This window comes from Dromaius novaehollandiae, chromosome 7, assembly GCF_036370855.1.
Source record: "Dromaius novaehollandiae isolate bDroNov1 chromosome 7, bDroNov1.hap1, whole genome shotgun sequence".
Lineage (NCBI taxonomy): Eukaryota > Metazoa > Chordata > Aves > Casuariiformes > Dromaiidae > Dromaius > Dromaius novaehollandiae.
This window is the reverse complement of record NC_088104.1, coordinates 15,375,618-15,395,604: the sequence shown is the minus strand read 5'-3', so window position 1 is coordinate 15,395,604 and position 19,987 is coordinate 15,375,618. Positions and strand designations below refer to the sequence as shown.

The window sequence follows — 19,987 nt, the reverse complement described above, 5'->3', positions numbered from 1 at the left end:
TAAATCCCACCCCACCCTTTCTTTGTCCAATCCAACACTTTTGGGGTACTTTCCATCATTTCTAGTGATTCTCTTCTCCAGATTGACCACTGTTACAGGTCTCACTGAAGAGATGACTAGACATTTTTCTTCGAGTTCAGAGATGAAAAGATGCCCTATTTGGCTGCCCACGAGAGTGCACTGCTTGTATTATGGCAATTGCAACATTTCTAGCAGTCATATGGATGACTACCTAATTATTTTTGCATGCCCCAAGGGATAGCATTATTCTTAAAAGAAATCAGCAGTAGGTTTTCTGACCATTAATAGACTTGCCTGGCATATTAAGGTGTTTGGGAGACTGTAACTAACTGTCCCATTCCCCAAAAACAAGTAATTGCTGGAATACTGACCATTCTCTATACTACTGACTCCACTCAGTAGTGCAAACACAGGGTTTATGTGTTTGTACTTCTAACTTCCACTTTGAGAGCTTCTGTAGGATATAGTTTTCATGAGCCTTCCTCTGACTTGCTTTTATACCAAAGAAATAGGCTACAACTCTACCAGTCAGATCTGGATTTGCTGTAAGACAGCCATGATTGCTTAGAACTGGGATACTGACTTGGTTCCTGCAGCAGTGCTCTTCACTGCCTCTGGAACAATGTGTCTAACATACAAAAAGGATCCAGAACACAGCTTAGAGTCAACATTTGCCCTAATAGCCTTCCAGTTTGTTTATGGACTGAATTTTAATGGCTGTAAGGCTTGTATCATCAAATTTGTTTCATTCACCCTTATCTATAAATACTGTTTGGTCCTTCTAAGCAATGGAATCAGTCCTGTGTTTTAAAATGTATTCAAAAAGCCTTTCCACAGGCAATTATTTCAGGTACTTTTTTCTGATATAGGAGAGTTTATAACCATTTTTCTCCCAGTGTACAACAACCTTTTTAATTAGCAATGCATAGTGCATAAAGTAAGTGTTGTTTGATTTGTGGAAAAGACAATCTATCACGACTTTTTTAATTGCCTCTCTGTTATTTATCTCTTGAAATATAATCCATTAATCATCTGTGAGCTATTAATACTAAATATGTATCCATTAAAACAGTGAGGTGAAAAACCAAGGCAAGTATACTTGGAAAAAAATGATTCCTATGTGGGGTAAGGTTCGAAAATAAGGAGATAGTGTGGCATATATTTAAGTATATACTGAAAAAGAAAATTTTCATTATTCTTAGTACACAAACACACATACACAAATACCCAAAAGGAAACAGTGGTCTTTGAATCAGTTTGTCTTGTACAAGGTTCCTCTTGGAACTTCCTTTCTACTAGGGAATACTGTGACTGTGTAACTTGTGGATCAGGTACTATGATACAATGTTTAGGTGTTTAGATGGATTGATCAGTGGAAGCAACTTTTTAATAGGAAACTAAGAAGAGTTTGGATGGACCATAAAGAACAGAAAAGCCACTTCTGTACTTACCCTCAATGCAGCATCATGAGCAACCACAGGACCACAACACTGCCATCATTCCTTGCATAAACATGTTCTTACCTTCCTTTTAACCTTACTCTCCTGTAAAATGAGAGCAACATGTCAGTGCTAATTCTAAAATAAGCAAACTGCACATGTTGAGTTATAACTACCTGCTATGTTTAGACCATTAACACTATTTTATAGTAATATACTAGAATACTGTTGCAAAGTGTGGTTGTTGCATATGTTCCTGATAATATGATCCAGCAAAGATGGCTGAAGTTGCTTTAAATGACTCTTCTAAATTTATCAAATAAAAATTTTAACCAAATTATATTGAAATGTTCCTAATTTGCTATGGTTGAAACATTTTGTTTTGACTTCACTATCAGTTTTCAGGTTATAATCCAACTGTAAAAAGAGGCTGACAAACTTGAATTGAAACAAGTTTTTTCTTTCCAGGAAAAAAAGTTCATAAGCTCAGTTAAGCAAACCTTAATTTCTTTTTTTCAGAAGTCAAATGTTGCTGGTTTCATTTACAGGATATTTTGATATTTTAGATTGGCCTCCTTTCCCTCCTGAATGAAAAGAACTCACTTCTTGGAGGTTTTCATTGGAAGGAGACTTTTTTTTTCCCCCCCAAACAGTTCCAGTAATGTGGAATAACAATCAAAAATTTAATTTAACAGTACTTAGTTTTAAGTGCTTTGTCCTAAGGTATTGTATCTCACTACTTCTGTAGATCAGTAATCCACACAGTACAACACAGGAGGTTTCCCTTTAGGATCTTAAACCTGTCATTCTGCATGTCTCTTAATCAAACTCTTTCCAGACCAAGTATTTCTGTGCATTTGCCGTATCAGTCAATTGTGACTAGAAAGGAAGTTCTTTGAAGAGGATAATGAAAGATTAATATTACAAATGGGAGTCAAAATTGCAGTCATAGAAAGTGTTCTTTGACAGCCTGTAAAATACAGAGACCAACAAGTGGCAACAAAAACATCTTGTTGATGGAGAATATTTTACCTGCTAGTGAGGTATACTCACTGATTGTTTTCTTCCACATTATCCCTGTGTGATTTCAGGATCATCTACCCATTGCACAAGAGATATTTATGTTCCACTTCTACCAATATTCCTAAAGGAAAGGTAATCATATATACAATACGGACAACTGACAGGCCGTGAAGCATCACAAGTTGGCCCACATAGTGATCAAGTATTTAAAAACTTAAAGTATTTTAATTAATGAAATATGCAATGAGGAAGCAAAAAAAGATAAAATAGAACTAACACATATACAGAACTAGCCTAATTCCTATAGTGTTTGACTGCGGTTTATTTTATCTTATTATTTTATGACTGGAAGATTCTTTCATTTAAAAAAAGAAAAAAAAAAGAAAAAAAAAGAGAAACTGATCTAAAAAACACCAGTTGACGAAAAAAGCTGACACAGAGATTTCAGCCATGTACACGTTTCAAAGACTCTCCTTTAAAAATGTATAAAAAGGCATCAAACAAAAGCTATGCAGATAATTCAAAAAGCATGAAACCTAACATCTGAAATCTCACAGTGGAAGGCCATTTCCATCTAAGACTTAATCCTATACTGTTAAAGTCGATGCAAGCCTTGCCCTCAAATTAAAGCAAGGAGGTATGTCCTGTATTAAGTATAATGTAACCTCAATTACACAGTGCACCTATCACTCCATAACTATTTCTTAGAAGAAAAAATTCAGGTGTTACATCACAGTAAAATTTTACCTGTAACTATTAATAATGCCTAGTACTTTTACCAAGCTTTCCACCTTCAAAACAATTTACTAATTAATCTTTATAAACAGAGTTAGTTGAAGGACATGTTATAAATAAAATACATGAGAAGTGCATCCTCTTCTTTCTTGGCATTGCTTGGATGCATCCTGACTCAGGAAAAGGGCATGTTATTCACAAGTATAGTTCAAACAGTGTCTGTTCTTAATGAGGTCTGATTCATAACGTGATTTTTTTTTTTTCATTTCCAGATGGCCAATAGGAATCTCCACTGACTTAGGTCATGTTTAAAAAAAAAACATCCTTTGCTGTTAGTCTAGTTTCCAAGTATACAAAGAGCAATCAACATTTGAGCAGTCCAATCTTGTTTGAAAGCTGTTATTTGAACTTGAAAATTAAGAAATAAAAGCTTGAAGTATCAACAGCTTTCCCAGATTCTCAGAGGGACATGGTGTTTGGTCCTGCATCCCTGATTGTCAGCATAGCTAACAGAAGGTTTTTGTCATCATAAAATAAATCTGAATGGTTTCACCATACTCATATTTCTTATTCTCGTGTTTCATTCTCAGTGAAATTATATATTAAATTGGGAAGTGTCTGGTCCTGAACTTCTGCAGGTGTAAATCTGCTGCCTAATTGAGCATGACCACATTACATCTTTTCCAACATGATTTTCTTTGTCTACAAGGTGATAACAGATGCTTAAAGGATATTAATGTGTTAGCAAACATGATTTAAATCCTTTTCGTTCCTCTAGTCTGGAGAAGAGCAGCAGCAGGATCAATAAAGACAGTAGTCTTTTTAGCATTGTCACTTACCCGATACGGTTTGGCAGTGATTCATCATTCAGATTTGCACTAGGAACTAAGGAGGCATAAGTACAGGCAGGTAAAATATTTCCAACTTACTGTTTATTCATCCAAAAGGGAGCATCAATAAAAAATACAGAGGAGATGACAACAGTCAAAAAAAAAAAAAAAAAAGGTGTTAGCTCTTTCTCTAAATGTATTTTGTGACCAAGAAAATTCCTGGAAATAAATTTAAAAATCATTTACCCATGTATTCTCCCACATAATATTTTGCCATTTCATTTCCCATTCTTTGTTCAGCCACCAAACCTAGTCAAATGTAGTGATGTGCACAGCCTCTACAAAAGGCAGCTCCGTAGTGCCTTGTGCTCCCACGCCGCAGATGTGATGTGGCAAGGAGCTCCCCAGCTCTGCCATGTCCCCCTCCCCTTTCCTAGAAGAGATGCAGGCAGAGAATTCCTGCAATCCTGAAGGCGGAGCCAGAAAAGTTTGTGCTTCTGTTTGGGAAAGGACACCTGGGGGTATCCAGAGTCCCCATCTGGTCTCCAGGTGGTTCTTCTGTTAACTGTCCTCAATAAAACTGGAGATAAACATTCTCTCTTGTAGCTAGTTTACATTTTTGGTTCATGTAAGCAGTTCCTTCCTTGGATACCTTTTGCACCTCCATCTGCTTCCCAAACCTAGCTATACAGCAACTAGTCTGAAAAAGACCATATTGCTGTTGTTCCTTAAAACTGCAGAGAGTAAAGAGTATGGAACCCCCCCCCCCCACACACACACACACATAAATACTGGTTTGTCACGTTTTGTTTGATCTGGTTCCTGAAGGGAAAACTATCAAAAAAGTACAGCTGCATCTTACTCTCCACCACAGTAATGCTTCTAGTACAAAAGGTCACTTGCATATTGGTTTCATTCTTTGATATCAAGAAACAGCTATGTTTGAATTCAGCTCCTCAGAAAACAGCTGATTTGCACAAAAAAATGCACATCCATCATAGAAAACTGCAAGTATGACCAGAGGCACAGGGGCTTGGACATGCCTGTACAGGAAAGAGATAATGGTTCTCTCACTCAGTTACTTCACAGTTCACTGAAAAAGAATAGGGTGCTCTGGTGTAGCTTGGTGCTTCCTCACACTGTTTTTAAGAGCAAAAGGAAAATTTGGTAACTATCTGCTTTCCAGTCAGATGACAGATGAGTGCTAAGACAACTACTTCAGGGCCAGACCACTGCCCTCTTCCCATTACCCCCCCTGGCCCCTGCCCCGAGTTTACCTTCTGGGAACCCATGAATCCAAGGCTGGAGGTGGGTTGAATGTGGTTATAGGATAGACCACTCATTCAACGTTCATGTGTGTTGTACAGTCTGTGGGAAGGAGACCACACTTTTTGTGTGTTTGTGTAGTCTAACAGGCTCATTGGTGCAACGGCACTTCAACCTGGGAGGGAGGGAGGCCTCGGGAAGACCGTGCAGCCCAGTGCCATTAGCTGCTGAACCACCTTCTCACTTCCGAGCAGAACAAGGGGAGGAACAACTGCCCAAGCTGCCAGGAAAAAAAGTACATCAATGGTGGGATGCTGATTTCCACTAGATAAGGATACGGTCAAGCCACTTAGTTCTGCTCTGAAGGACAAGACCTTGTAACTATTGGTCATGGACAATATTTCTAAAACAAAATGGGATGTTACTACAAAAAAAAAAAAAGCTAAAACACATAGAAAACCATTTTGATAATTAAAAAAAAATTTAGGCCCAGAAATATTTTTGACACGTTCACAACCCCTTTTTCCCTCATTGTGGTCTCTACTGACCAGCCACACAACATCTGGCTGCAAACAACTGTCTGGCAGTTAATTGAACAATAAATTAGACCCGTAACTTATACTGCCAAGGTGTCTTTGTCCTCTAAAACAGATGAGAGCAAATTCAGTGTCATCTCCCCTTTGAGATCCTTTGAACATTGCCCCATCGGATCATGCTAAATGAGTTTTAGCTACAAAGCTTCATTATTGTTTGAAAATAACTTCCAAGACAAGCATGCTTCTTGAAGTACAGTTCAGAGATATATAATTATAATGTAAGTTAATTCTCTCCTTATCTTGCAAAAAAAAAAAAAATCACTTTTCTGAAACAGAGTATCCATGTTCTGAGGACTACTGTGTTTAGTGGATGAGAAAACAAATCTCCTCAAGAAAAAGCTGTCTCTCTGACTTAATATACATAATCAATAACCTTGCAAAGCATTCAGGCTACATATGCACTCAAGAGTTTGATTTAAAAAGACAAAAAAAACCCACACACATCCAGGTCTCTTTCAGGATAAATCCCCGTTGTCAGCTACACTAAAACAGTATTTCCAGCTCTTGTTTTCATAACATTAGTCCTACATGACAGTTTTGTGTCATCTGACAACCCTAATCCATCTCAAGGTTAAAATCTATTTTGTATTTCAAATCTCCCAAATCTCTGACCACTTAGTTTAAGTAGGATTAGAATAAGCATCAGAAACCACAGAGAAGCAACGAAAGTCAAGTTTAAGCTTTGATCTGCTCATGTAGACATTTGCTACAGACATCCAGCAAAACAGTATGCATCAGAGCAGAGCAGGACAGGAAAGCACAGGCCACGGATCAAACCTCTGCGATGAATTTGAGTTGGTGGAAAAATTACTGGATACATTGTGTGCTTCATTAAGAAAGATAGGATAAAAATACCAATACCATGAAAACTGTTCTTATCTGTCAAGCAGAAAGCATATTTTGTTTCGACATAGTTGCTGCTGGTTCACTGAATAGACTAGAATCACTCTTGGAAATGTTCTTGATGGTACTGGAGTCCATACCAAAATTATTCTAAGCCTTATACACATACTAACATGAATTTAAGTGAGAACTATTTGTTCACTAATAAATGGAGATAGCATCTTTAACAATTAACACTATTACCAAATAATTAAGAGTTGTGTAAGTTATGTCTACTGCATACCAAAACCAGAGGGCCCAATCCTGCATTTCTGATGCAGAGTTGCTGTAAGATTAATAAAATGATTTAATGGCACTGCTAAAATTCTCTTTCAACTTGCTGGACTTAGATCTTATTAATAGGACAACTTTTATAATTCTGTGCTCATGTAGGTACTCTAAAAGGAGCCTAGTCCACTGACAGCCCAAGAAAATAACTTCTTCCCATCTACAGTGAGCCAAATGGAAAAAATAAATAAAATACTGAAAAATTGAAGCTTTTAATTAGAACTTACTATGTACTTATTTTATATAATCAAATTTTAATAGTAATTTATCATTTACACATTTTAACAGTCTTTCAAATAGAAATTTTCCATCGAACAAGGAATGCTGCTATTAATTTCATATTCAGAATCACAATGGTATATATATTCTGAGCATGAGCCTTTGCAAAACATCTTACAGAATACTGTCTTGTTGCCTGATGCTAGAACAGTGAGCATTTCTTTTTGTTCTGAAAAAAACGGTTTCTGCATTTATTATTCTTCTATATGTTTTTTTACACCTTCAGAATAATGGTGTCATATTTCTTGTTCCTTGAGCTAACTAATGTTCTTCACCTCTTTGGGTTTTGGCTGCTGCATTAATGTTGAGCATTCTGGTTTCTGAGTTTCAGGACAACAATCATGTCACAGGACAAAAAACTGTCTTCTTCTGGTATTCCCAGAGTCTTCCCAGTGTGCTACCCTGCAGTAAAGTCACACTGAAGGTCACCTCAGAAACCAGGGCCCCAGCAACGGAGCTGACTCTGCCTGTGCCACCTGGGAACTTGCCTACCCACAGAGCAGTAACTGGTCCTTTGAAATCATCACACTAACCTCCATAAGGCTGTTCATTATTTTGAAAGTTTTAGTTCCATTGGGAATGCTTAGAAAGAGGACAAAGTAGGAAACTGTGAGGGATGGGATTCTGCAATACAATGAAGAGAGATTATTTTTCTTAATAAAAAGGGCTTTTCCCAGTCTTGCAAGTCCAAAGCACTCAGCTCTTTCAGTACTGAAAATCCACTTTTTTTAAAGCTTATATGCAGTAAGATGCTCAGCTGATGCTCCCTGTTTCTGTTCCTCTCAAACATATGGTAATGTGTCCCACAATGTGATCTTATATGAAAATCTTCTTTGCTCTACAGCTTTTAGCTGACTTTTAAGGGTGAAGGCTAGATCTACTCAGATCTAGTTTAATTCAAAAACCCATGTGCACTACAACAAACAACTCCTCTTTCTACTGCCACGTCAAAAACAAAACCACTGTTTTTATATAATTTTTTTAAATTGCTGTGAATCATGGAGTTTAGGTCCAAACATTCCCTTTCATTCCAACAGCTGTTTCTAAAACAATCTATTCCACACTGGGGACAAATCAGGGAATTTTAAAGGGGAAGTACTACTGGCTCAAATGTTGTTTTGCTTTGGCATGCTAGGAATTCAAATGTGGGTTTTGCACACCAAATAAAAAGATTCTAACCACCAGGTTACTGCTTTTCTCAGGCTCTCCTAATGGAGGATTCCTCTCTGTATAACTAATTAAATAGCTAGCAAGAGAAAAACAGGGAGAAAGACAGTAGTCTGATGATCTTCCATTTAATTAGGGTGCTGGGGGACTGGGGAGGGTTGCTATTCATTAAATTTTAATGAATAACATTCAAGATTATATGGGTCCAAATTCTGCTCTCAATGGCTCTGGTGTAAAGCCAGATTAATAAAATGAAATAGTTTATGCCAGTATAACACTTCATGTCACTGTGAGAAGAACCTGAAGAAAAAAATAATTCTCCAAAAATAGCCAGGAGGGAAATATTTTCCATGCCTGTTTTCACTCTTCAGTGTGTATTGTTCATACATTAATCTGTGTGGTTTTCTGTTCAGTCTGGCAAATCAGTATGTCTGAATCTCCCAATAAAACTTGTTTCTGCAGCCATCCTACTAATTTAGCAAGACAAAACACATGCTGCAAATTCTCCTTTTCTTCCACACTCAGGGGGAAGGACATGCAGTAAGTGATACCCAATTTGAATGAAAAAAACATTTACCTATGGATAATGTCTGAACTAGAGGTTGGGAGGGAGAAAAAGAATTTCTTTTTAGATTGCTACCTGAAAGACAGTCTCAGAATTACTACCGGAAGAAACCTATAAAGGTCTGCTGATTCTCGGAGAGCCTCATTTCCTCGCTGGGGCTTTTACTAGTCTAAAAGTTAAGCAGTGTGAATATCCCATTTTCTGTCAGCCTTGTATTGCCAGCCTTCAAGTTTTAATCTAATTTTCTTTGCCTCATTCTATTTTTACTGCTTGGCTGAAATTACAGAAGCACCAACCTGGAATGTATCCAACAGCCATTGCTTATCATGGATAATAAAAACTGACCCACAGCCAACAAGATAATGAAGCAATAGTATCTTGACAACGGAACCTCTTCCGTATTGGCTTTGATAATCCCGTTTCCCTCTCCCTTTCAATCCAATGAGGATGTTGCTGCAAAAATATCTACTGCATGGACCAATCACCTCAGTCATGGTACCTCATGTTTATGATCCCTCTATCCATTTCACATACCAAAAATCTCTCCATATTCACTTCCAAAGCCTATCCTCGCTGTTCCTTTATTCCTTTTCCACATCAATATTCCATGAAGCTATTGACACCCTGTACTTACAAGCTTCTATTAATGCTGACCTTGACATCCAGCATGCGTTTTCTTCCTTGCACAGGACAAGTTCCTCAGGTCATTCCTGCATTGCCTTGAGGCATATGCATTCTTGATAAACCTTTAAATTTCAAAAACTCTACCTATGCCGTGTCTTAAAACCCACTTAACATTAGCTACAAATTTGCTTTTGCTGTGACTTACCATAATAGTTTCACCATCGCGTTCAGTTACTGCCTTCCTGTTGACACTCTCATTGTATGCACATAAGGGGCAAACAGCAATTTTTGCTTGCATGAATAACGTCTTGCAAAAAGGTCCTGGACCACAGGCTGGGCAAATTCGGGATGTAAGTTATTTCTCTTTCTACATAGTTTGAAGGCAGTTACGGGTATGCAGTAAAATTAAGAAACAAGATCTTACTTTGCTTGGCCATACAACTGCTTTGTACTTTACATGGTGCATAGGAGGATCTGTATTTCCATGCTCCAAGACTGTCCAAGAAGACAACACAGCTGGACTGTATACAATCCAACACTGCTCTAAAGTCAACGGCAAGTCTCTCCTGGACACCTCTGAAAGCAAGATTTCACCCACAGAGAAGAGAGAACAGGTTTTGGGACGTTTCTTTGCATTTCTTCATTCTGAAATAGCTGGGCTGGAAATAGAAAAGACAGACTAAACCCATTAAGCGTACTGAGGAAGATTCATGGTGTCTAGATACTTTCTACCCATTATTATGCTGGCAGTTTCAAAGAGGTGTCAATTTTCTTTGCCAAAATACAGGACTAAAACTACAAATCCTGTTTTGGATTCATGAGAAAAGAAACTATTTATTTGTGATTCATGACAAAAATATACCTTATGTACGAGTATAAAAGTAGCCAGTTTTGTGTTGCATATAAAATAGCCTTATAAACATCTCTTACATTAAATGGCTTATGTTCGCATGCTTTATATGCAGGATAAGCCCTGGGCTTGAAGTGTGTTTATTATTTAAAGGCTTGTTTTGATATATCAAGGTCTCTCCCATTCCTCCTGATCATCCTTTCCTTTGAAAGTTCACTACCTGATTGAAATTGGAATTTCCATCCACTGCATCAAAAAAGCAATGATCTGTTCTGAAAGGTTCTGTATTTAATGGCACTGTGTGTGACGGGAGCAGGGAGGGGAGAGGAGGGTTTTCTTCCCAATCTCCCTGGTCAACTTATTCTGTGTAATAATACCGTATTACAAATGGCTGAACTAACCTAACCTTGGTGTTCCTCTAATAAATAGAATTCAAGCCGAAGTAATAAATGGGCTGTATATTAAAGACAGAATGAGAAGCCCAGAGGGGAAGCCAATGCACCCAGTAAGGTCAAATGCTTTTATCTCATCGATATAGTTCTTCGCTACACAAACTTTCTACCACAGGAGAAGACAAGAAAATCTGAATATTAACTTACATTTTATGCATGGGATATTTACAGATTAGTACCTTTCTTGGTATGAGCTCTTATACATGGTGGGGATGCTTCATTCTGACTTCTCTTTTTACTAGCATTAATTTATGCATTTTAGCAACTCATATACCATAGGAGCTCCTTCAACACTGATAAAAAATTATTTTGTTTTCTTTTTCTCCTGGGAATTCTCGAAATCCAAAAACAAACCCTGTTTTAAGTTTTATTTTCACTGTAAATCACCGGGCAGCCACTGAACTCCATGGAGTTTGGTTTATTTGCAGCAAGTAAGGATCCGTCTCTCCCCTTCGTGAATTTACAGCCCTTACCTTCAAGTAGCTTACTGTTACTAAAAGTTTGACAAAAATACTGGGGAGACAAATCAAGCTCACCATCTAGGCTCCCTGGAACAGTGGAATTTTCTAGAATTCAGGTAAACCTCCTCGAGAAAGCGACAAACAGTACTGGTGCCAGCCTTAACAGTGGAATTTGTTTACATTACAGCTACAAAGCAAGTCCAAAATTCACCACCAGCTTTCTAAAGGGAAGGTGCTTTTTTGATCTTCTGTCGCATAAAAACAGAGCAACATATGGGTTTAGATACACTTCCTTTATATATACACAGCATTGGTGAGGCCCCAGTTGGACTACTGTGCCCATTTTTGGTGCCCCCAATTCAAAACAGAATTGGAGATACTGCAGAGGGGCTAGCAGAGAGCGAGCGAGGTGGCGGAGCAAAGCCCATATGACCTACACAGAGAGAAAGGGCTTGACCACCTGGCAAAGTGAAGGCTGGGAGGCAATCTGCTAGCAATCTGCAGCTACTCAAAAGGTGGTTACAAGGATGATGGAGCCAAACTGTGCTACCTAATGCCACACAATAGAACAAGGGACAAACTGTGGTTTGGGAGCTTCAGGCTGGAGATCAGGAAAAAAACATTTCCCCTGGAAAACCAGTGCATCACTGGACCAGGGTGTCCAGACAGGCTGTATGTAGCATCTCCGTTCTTGGAGATAGACAAAACAATGACTCAGTTTTGGCAACAGTCCCGCTCCACGAGGGAGGCTGGACTAGATGACCTCCGAACAGGTAATTCATCAGGTTTCTATCCCTGGGGAGAAGTTAAAAGAACCATCAACCAAGGAAGATATTAGACATGTTGTTTACCACACTTCAGGAAGACATTTAAATAAAGCGGTGATGAGGATAGGCTAGGACAGAAAATTAGAGGGTTGTCTTCGTGACTGTCCAACCTGGATGCTAGAATACACACATGTACAAATAGCAGGTGCAAACAACGTAGCGCAGATTTTATATAGCCTGATCATGAGCAACTGTTAGCATTTGTGTCTGCATTTGTCTCTGACATTCTCATCTGCTTCCTAGATCTGCGGGTCAAATTGTATGCAAACATAATTTGAGGACCCTGTTTAACCTTTTCACTTAAACAGTGAGTAAATACACATCCAGGAAAAATTGGTACATGCTCAAACTAAGGCTACGATGAAGACACTTCAAAATGGAAGTGTTTCAGCTTATTCCATGTACGAAGATCCAGCTAAAGGGTCTTCATTGCTGATAAATTAGGTTGATTGTCACAATAGCCTACAGATTAGAAGATGACAGCTTGCTGAATTCACTGTATTACATTCTTCTGACTTCTTTGGTTTTGTTTATAGGCTTTGATGACATCAGCAGGTATTTTCTGACCCAGCAGATTTTGTGCTTTACAACTGAAAATTTAACTTGAATGTAACCCTGTGATTGGTTCATTGGTCTGCCTCTAAGATATTCACTGCATTTCATTTGTTTGTAGAAAGGGGATTTGGCAGCCTGACATCTGAAATACACAACAAATGCCTGACCCAGGATAGCTGGGTCTGCAGGAGCACTGCTTTTGGTGCAGAATACTTAACAAAAGCCTTTTATCTAAGAATTCCACCGTTTTCATATCAGACGAGATTTCCTTTATTATTATCCCATAAACCATCATGAACCATTGTTATAGAAACAACATCAAAAAAAGGTAAGAGGTGGGCCTAGCCTTGACTAGTATATCCAGCAATGAAAGGTTTTGACATTGTGATTTGGCAAGACATCTTTCCCACTGAAATATGCTGACATGAACAAAAAATACTCTCAAGCTTCTCTGCACAGTCAAGTCTGTGTTGCTAATATCAAAGAATTTAGCTAAGGTCCTTTAAACTCTCTCCTCTGATGCTTTTGCCATCAAATTCATAGTGATTCCATATTAAAAAGTCATTAAATCTCAAGAACTGTGATTTCCAGTTTCGACTTTAAATCTCATTACAATTCTTCCCTAAGATCTTTGGCTAAGGTGAAGTCCTGCCTTGGCTCAACAGTACCTATTCTAAGAGGCCATCTCTGCTCCAGAGACACTGCAATCATACAAGACAAACAAAACCACAGGACGGAAAACATAAGCTCAGGGATGTGAAAAGACCTCATCATTGTCAGAGTGGGTCATAAAGCTAGCCATGTCCCTATCCATTAAACTACACTTCATCCATTGTGTAGTAGCATTTACCCAAGAAATATAAGAGAAGTGATATAGAAAGCTGCAACAAAAGGGACAGAGGATAAACCACAGGGAGGCAAGTGAAAAAGGACACCAATCAGGTCAAGTGTAACAATGTTTTGAAGGGTAATCACAGAAGGAAAGGAGATTGTTAATTGCTGCTTCAAATTCTATGGTAGTTCTTAAAACACTGTACAGTTCTTTACCTCATTCCTGTAACCTAGTATATTGCTTGTTTGTTTAATGACACCAGACATGTACTTCAGAAAACTGCACACCAAGGATCTGATTTATTGTCTAGGATTCTATCTGCAGGAAAAAACAATACCACAGCAGTATTTGACAGGTACATATCAATTCGACTCCTAAGGGGTGCATTTTCAGTCAATTGTGCAAAGAATTAGGCATGGAGTCACCTACAACTTATTTATTTAAATCTGTGAGCATTTGCTGTTCCTGCACAGGAAATGAAACTACAAGCAAGGCTGACTGGATTCAAGTACACTGCAAGCACAACTTTGTCATCCTGACCTACCCAAAGCCCTGTCATTTCAATCTAGCACTACCACCAAACAAGTTAATTTCTACTCATGTTTATCTTGGCTCTGCCAGTCCCAAGCCACTGATAAAAATGGAAGATGCAAAACTCAGAGGATTCAGCAACTGACTGACCATAAGGCTTTTGTCCAAGACTTTTCTGCATCAGCACACGGGATACAAACGTAGTTCATTCAGAAATCAGTTAAAAGGATAAGCTAATTGACTAAAACTGCTGTAGTACTGGCCCACTAGTTGGCAGAAACAGAAAAGAGAAAAAGTGAAAACAGGACTAATTATTGCATTGTTAGAGTTGATTGGGAAAACAAAGTTTCAAGAAAATGTAAATCTGTCATAACCATCTGCTCCTCCAGGTCCTACTACTTTATACACATCAATGCATGAATACTTAAAACACCCATGTAATTCATGTAACTATTTATTACTTTTTTTTATAGAGGCACAGCTTTATGTTGGCCATTTGCATAAACATGAATCTAATGCTGTGGAAGCATCTCAGGGTCAGAATTTTAGGTGGACAAATCTCATTTACTCTCTGTGGCACCTGAGTTTCCAAATTGAAGCTCAGCAGCACAGAGAACAACTGCATGGTAGGTAGGACTTCTAAAATGATCCTTGATCATTTATTGGCAGAGAGGCATGCTGATAAAAGTGATATTCCCAGAGAAGAAAAAATGTAGAGTCTAGGGATTCCAGCTGAGATGGAGGAATCTGACCCAATATATTACAGTGTATGAGGCAGATAGCTCTTTCTTCATCAGAGAAGGTGTCGGGCAATGAGTGAACCATGCATTCACAGAGAACTCCAGCATGAAATATTAGGCAATAATGCACTCTGCATAAATTGCAAGAAGAAATGCTAATAGATAAGGCATCAAATTAAGTCAGAAGATCTAGGTTCTAATACCAGACCCATCTCCCACAACCATTTATGACACTTTGGGCAAATTACCTGTACTGCTTATGGCTTTGTTTCCTCTCTCTTCTTTAGTGTGCCTCTTCTATCTAGACACAAAGTATGTTTATGTACAGACTGCCTCTTATGTGCTCACACAATGCGTAAAACAATGAGGGCCACATTCTCAGTGGAAGCTTTAGACAGTACCATAATAGAACTGATTAACAGTAATGAGATCTATAGGCTACTGTACATGCTGCTTTTTAAAGATATCCAAGCTGGGCCAGAGCTGTGAGATTCATAATGCACACAGTGAATCATACAACATTCTCCAAGCTTAAATTGCTATAACATAAGCTGAACAAGAAAAGTTTGCATAGCTAGTAGGTAGGGAATTCGCCAGCATCAAAGCACACTGGTAAAATCCTAACAACTTGGAGCCCTAAAGTGACAATAACTGGACAAATTTACTCCTTGGGGGTGGAATACAGAGGACAGAAGCCATAATTTTGTGCTTTGTTTACACAATAGTTTGATTCTACAAAAATAAAAGCAAATAATATTTGTAATAATTTCTGCAATAATATTAACATATTAATGGCATGCATATTTTCAGTCTAGTGTAAATGGGGATCAGATTTGTTCATCTGATTTTTTTTTTTAAATGAAGAAAAATATGTCAAGCCTCTCTCTGGGGAATGGCATCATTTTATCTGAATTAGTTAATCACCCTCCAACCTTCAGTTGCAGTATGCCTATTCCTACATGGCTTTTCTAGATCTTCAGTGCAGTTAGGCAGAACTAAACTTGGCTAATTGCCTGCCAGTTTTCTTGCAACCGGGTAAGGGGACTGAATGCCTCAAATCCTGGCCTTTCTTCCAGTTTATCATACATTAACCAGCATAAAGCAGAGAATAATTGTTGATAATAGTTTAGTTGCTACAGTGAAGAGGAAGGGAAAGCTGCTCAGGGGGAAAGGAATTAGTTCCTGTGGAGACACATTAGTCTTTCACCTGTTCTCTAGCTCAAAGAAGTGCAGAGGTCTTTGCTTTGGTCAGATGGATCCCAGTAATACCAAGTATGGAAACAGAGAAAAATGATTCCTGGTTAGCATGCTTCTGCTTCTCATTGCATTTTTATTATTAAATAGGAAAAAACTTCAGCAAACCTGATATGCAAACACTGCCAATCTCACTGCCACAATTGTGACAGTTCCCTACGCATGTGCTAACTGCCAAAATAGCGAATGCAGCAGATGCTAAGCCTGGCATATTTTTGCATTAAGTAAAAAAAGTCATAAATGAACCTGGTTCCCACTAGGGCTTTTTTAATGACTACTTTATGCAAAGATGATAAATTGGACACATTCCTCGACCCAGTTTCATCCACTGGGTTATATGCTTTCCTTTTTTAAATTAATAACAATGGATACAACTGCGGTGTTTGGGTGTGTGCTTATCAGTGGATGAAAATGTTGCCTTTTTTACTGCATAAGGAATTTAAGATTTTTTGCATTCTATGGGCAGCTATTACCTGTGTTGCACTTAGAATATTACAGTCATTGTCTTTTTTCTCATCTTCCCTTCTCTCTTTATGATGAATATGTTTGGAGGTGCTAGATGATTTTATTTTCTTTCAGAAAAAGATGTTGTCCTCCTCCTGCTTCTCAATTCCTCTTGGCCAGCCTTCAGTGTTCCCACAACAGAACAATAATGGTAAAACTTCTTTACGAGCAACCTTCTGATCTCCTTGTCATTATCCATTTGAATTGCAGTCACTGCTAGACTTCTTAATTGATACTACAGGACTTTCTTCTCTTGGGAATAGAGAGGGTTATTTTTCTGATAAGCCTCTAACAAGAAAATATCCTTTACTCTTTATAACTTGTATAGTTTTTAAAAAAGTTCACCTGCTCAAAAATGATGCTCAATAGCTGTAAATTGTGAAAAGTAGTTTTTTTAATTAACATGGTCAAGAACCTGGTGTCTTGCTAGAAAGGAGTATGGTGCCACCTGTGAAACTGTCATTCTGGTGACAAAGATACTCAAACCAATACATTTAGAATCTTTCTTCTTAAGTCTGTGTTCTTGCTTTCCAGACTAGCTTGAAAAGATGTTGCACTCCAGAGCTGTTTCACTGTCAGATTACTGTTCAGTTCTGAATCTCAAGTTTGCTTTTAATATAGTGGAGCATTTGCTCACTTGTTCAAGAGATGTTCTGCAAACACAAGGATTTCTTATTTTTCATGTCTTTTATTCTCTATACTGCATTCCCAGTACTGGGTATTTTATCCTCAGTACCACATAACCTTCCTTCCTACTCACCACGTACACACACACAGGCTTCACTTACAAACTGCACTCAGCTTTTCCCCATTGCCTCCATCTAATGGATGGACTTGAGCCACCAGGGGCATCAACAGATTTCAACCCACACGTGAGTTGAGGGATGGGAATCAAACAGGGCAGCTAGCTGTTGAATTTGCCCTGCAGCCCTTCTTCATGCAAAGTCTCTAATCTGGGTCTCTGTCACCCCATTATCTTCATCATTACCTGTGAGAGCTAGACTCCAGCCCTTTTGTCAAACTTTTCATTGGAACTGATCAGTTGAGAAACACGGCTAAAATACAATGAAATGACAAATACATATAGGAGGTGACCTGAAACAATGCAGGAAAAGTGGGCTGGGACTGAAGTACTGAGGTATATTGTCTAATCTATTTTTAAAAGGACCAGACAAAAGAAATTCCATAGCAGCCTTTAGTACTCTTCTGCTCTTATGAGTTTTTGAATACTTTTTCCCCTAATAAATTGTCTTTGCTGCAAATTAAGGTGGTTTCTTAAGTCCTCCTACACTGTATTAATCAAATTGGAAACTAGAATAAATAAAACACTCGATTTTGGCTACTGCCTGTTTACACCCTTGAAGAAGTTACCCACTATCAGCAGCTCTTTAGAATCTCTAGAGTTGATGGATTTTTTAAACTGATGCAGATTTGCAATCTCTTTTATCACTACTTTATCCAGCAGTGGCTGTGCAGTTTGGGAAGAGGGGAAAATAAAGTACTCCAGTCATCTAATGGGAAAACCAAAAATTCAGCAATGGAAAGCTTTCCTCTTTTGAGAGAATGTTCTGAAAACTCTATTCTACAATGTAATCAGTTTAGTATGAAGCAACATTTGTTTGGAGAGAGAGTATTTTTCATTAGACGAACTGATAGAAACTGAAAAAGAGCAATTTTGGGGAAGACAAGCTCATGAAAACAGTCTGTTTTGTACAATCTAACCTCTGTTAAGGTTCAGAGATTAGAATTCATAAAGTTTGTTTTGCTTTCACTTCCAATCACATTAGATAGACTTATTTAATTGTTTCTCTAATTGCTACATGACTCTACCGCTCACATAAATAACACACGCAGGCCGAACACTCAGAAATTAAGCCTTGAATAATCATACCAGGTATGGTCTTGCTGCTGACACTTCTACTGGACTAACATGACCTTCTCTTGAACAGCCCTACAGGGGAAAAAAAGAAACACATCAGTAATGTATTTTGTTGGATTAACATGACAAACCGACTAATGCGCTCTACCCCTTCTGTGCCATTCCAATGACACTGAAGAGCTTTAAAAATGGTTTCAATGGCATTATTAAAATGCTGTTGAGCAACCAGTATGCACCAGCAAATCCAGCCTTTCAACTATAATAGTTTGAGATCTAATGAGATTTAACAGTTTTGTTTAAATGCAAGATGAACATAAGGTTCAGCTCTGTAGCTGTTATTCAGAAAAATCTGTTTCCACTTTTTCTGTTCAAGTGAAAAGTGCAGGAACAGACCATAAGGAGTCATAAATCATAAACAAATGCATTTTTGTGCACTTCAGGTTTCTGCTGATCCACATTTATTGGCCCTTGTTTCATAACAAAGCAAAAAAATAACACAGGATTGTAGAGGGATGATGGGACAAAGATAGACATTCTTCCACAAGATACAGTATCTTATGATACATGTGATCCCTATCTGGGTACATATGCAAGTTACCACAAAGTAAGGTAGGCAAGTTACCACAACATATTGTAGGGCATGAATTTACAAACTATATTTAATCTGTAAAAGCTACAACACATCCTAACTTGTTCTGAAGTCTCCTTTGGCTTTGCAGGACAGATTAAGGGTAGCTTCATATATTAACCACATTGCCTTCTCTCTTAAGATTCCTTCTTTACAATGAGTGAACAAAGTGTAAACAACATTTTTTTTAAAACCACTGTTAGTGCAACACGTGTACAATTAGCAACTTTTTAATAAACATATAAAAGGGTATTCATAAAGGTTCATGAAAATGATGAGTCCAATACATTTAATATTTTCCCCTTTCTCTGCAATAAAACATCTTAGTATGAGTAGGGAAAGAATGATAAACTGAAAGGCTCTGCATCTCAGTCTTTCATTTAAATTATGCAAGAATAAAAATCAGTTTCTGGTGCTTTTATTTCTCACTGTAACAGAGCTCAAGTATTTCATAAGCCAATACAAAACAATGGATTTTGCGATCACTTCAGAATAATCATGATGCTGTTGCTTCTTCTGTAACTTTAAAAAAAAGACAAAAAACCTGAATGGTCTTTTAAGCGGTTTACAAAGCCCAAATTCTCTCTGCAGCAAGCACTGCTTAACTGCATGCCAAACTGAGAAGTATTTTTCCATTGCTCATCAATTTCTTTCTCTAGCTCAGTTAAAACATCAGCACTAAACATGAGCTTGAAGGGAATGAAAGACATTGTTGAGTAAGAAGGTAATTTAAAAAAAATCCATATACCAGGTCTTTCC

General features: G+C 38.0%; 1 long non-coding RNA gene across 13 annotated transcripts in view; it reads right to left on the bottom strand.

The window, feature by feature from the left end:
* Positions 1-19,987, bottom strand: part of LOC112994232 (uncharacterized) — a 63,836-nt gene that overhangs the window by 32,399 nt on the left and 11,450 nt on the right. For 6 of the 13 annotated variants that reach the window (XR_010389957.1, XR_010389950.1, XR_010389946.1 and 3 more), the window contains exons 2-4: positions 18,613-18,672; positions 9,921-10,374; positions 1,473-1,565 (exon numbers count right to left, since the gene is read on the bottom strand). This is a non-coding gene — a long non-coding RNA (uncharacterized LOC112994232). Of the gene's footprint in view, positions 1-1,472; positions 1,566-4,057; positions 6,489-9,920; positions 10,375-15,211; positions 15,265-18,612; positions 18,673-19,987 lie in introns of those variants that run through there. The other 7 variants (XR_010389952.1, XR_010389948.1, XR_010389953.1 and 4 more) reach the window with 5 other exon arrangements.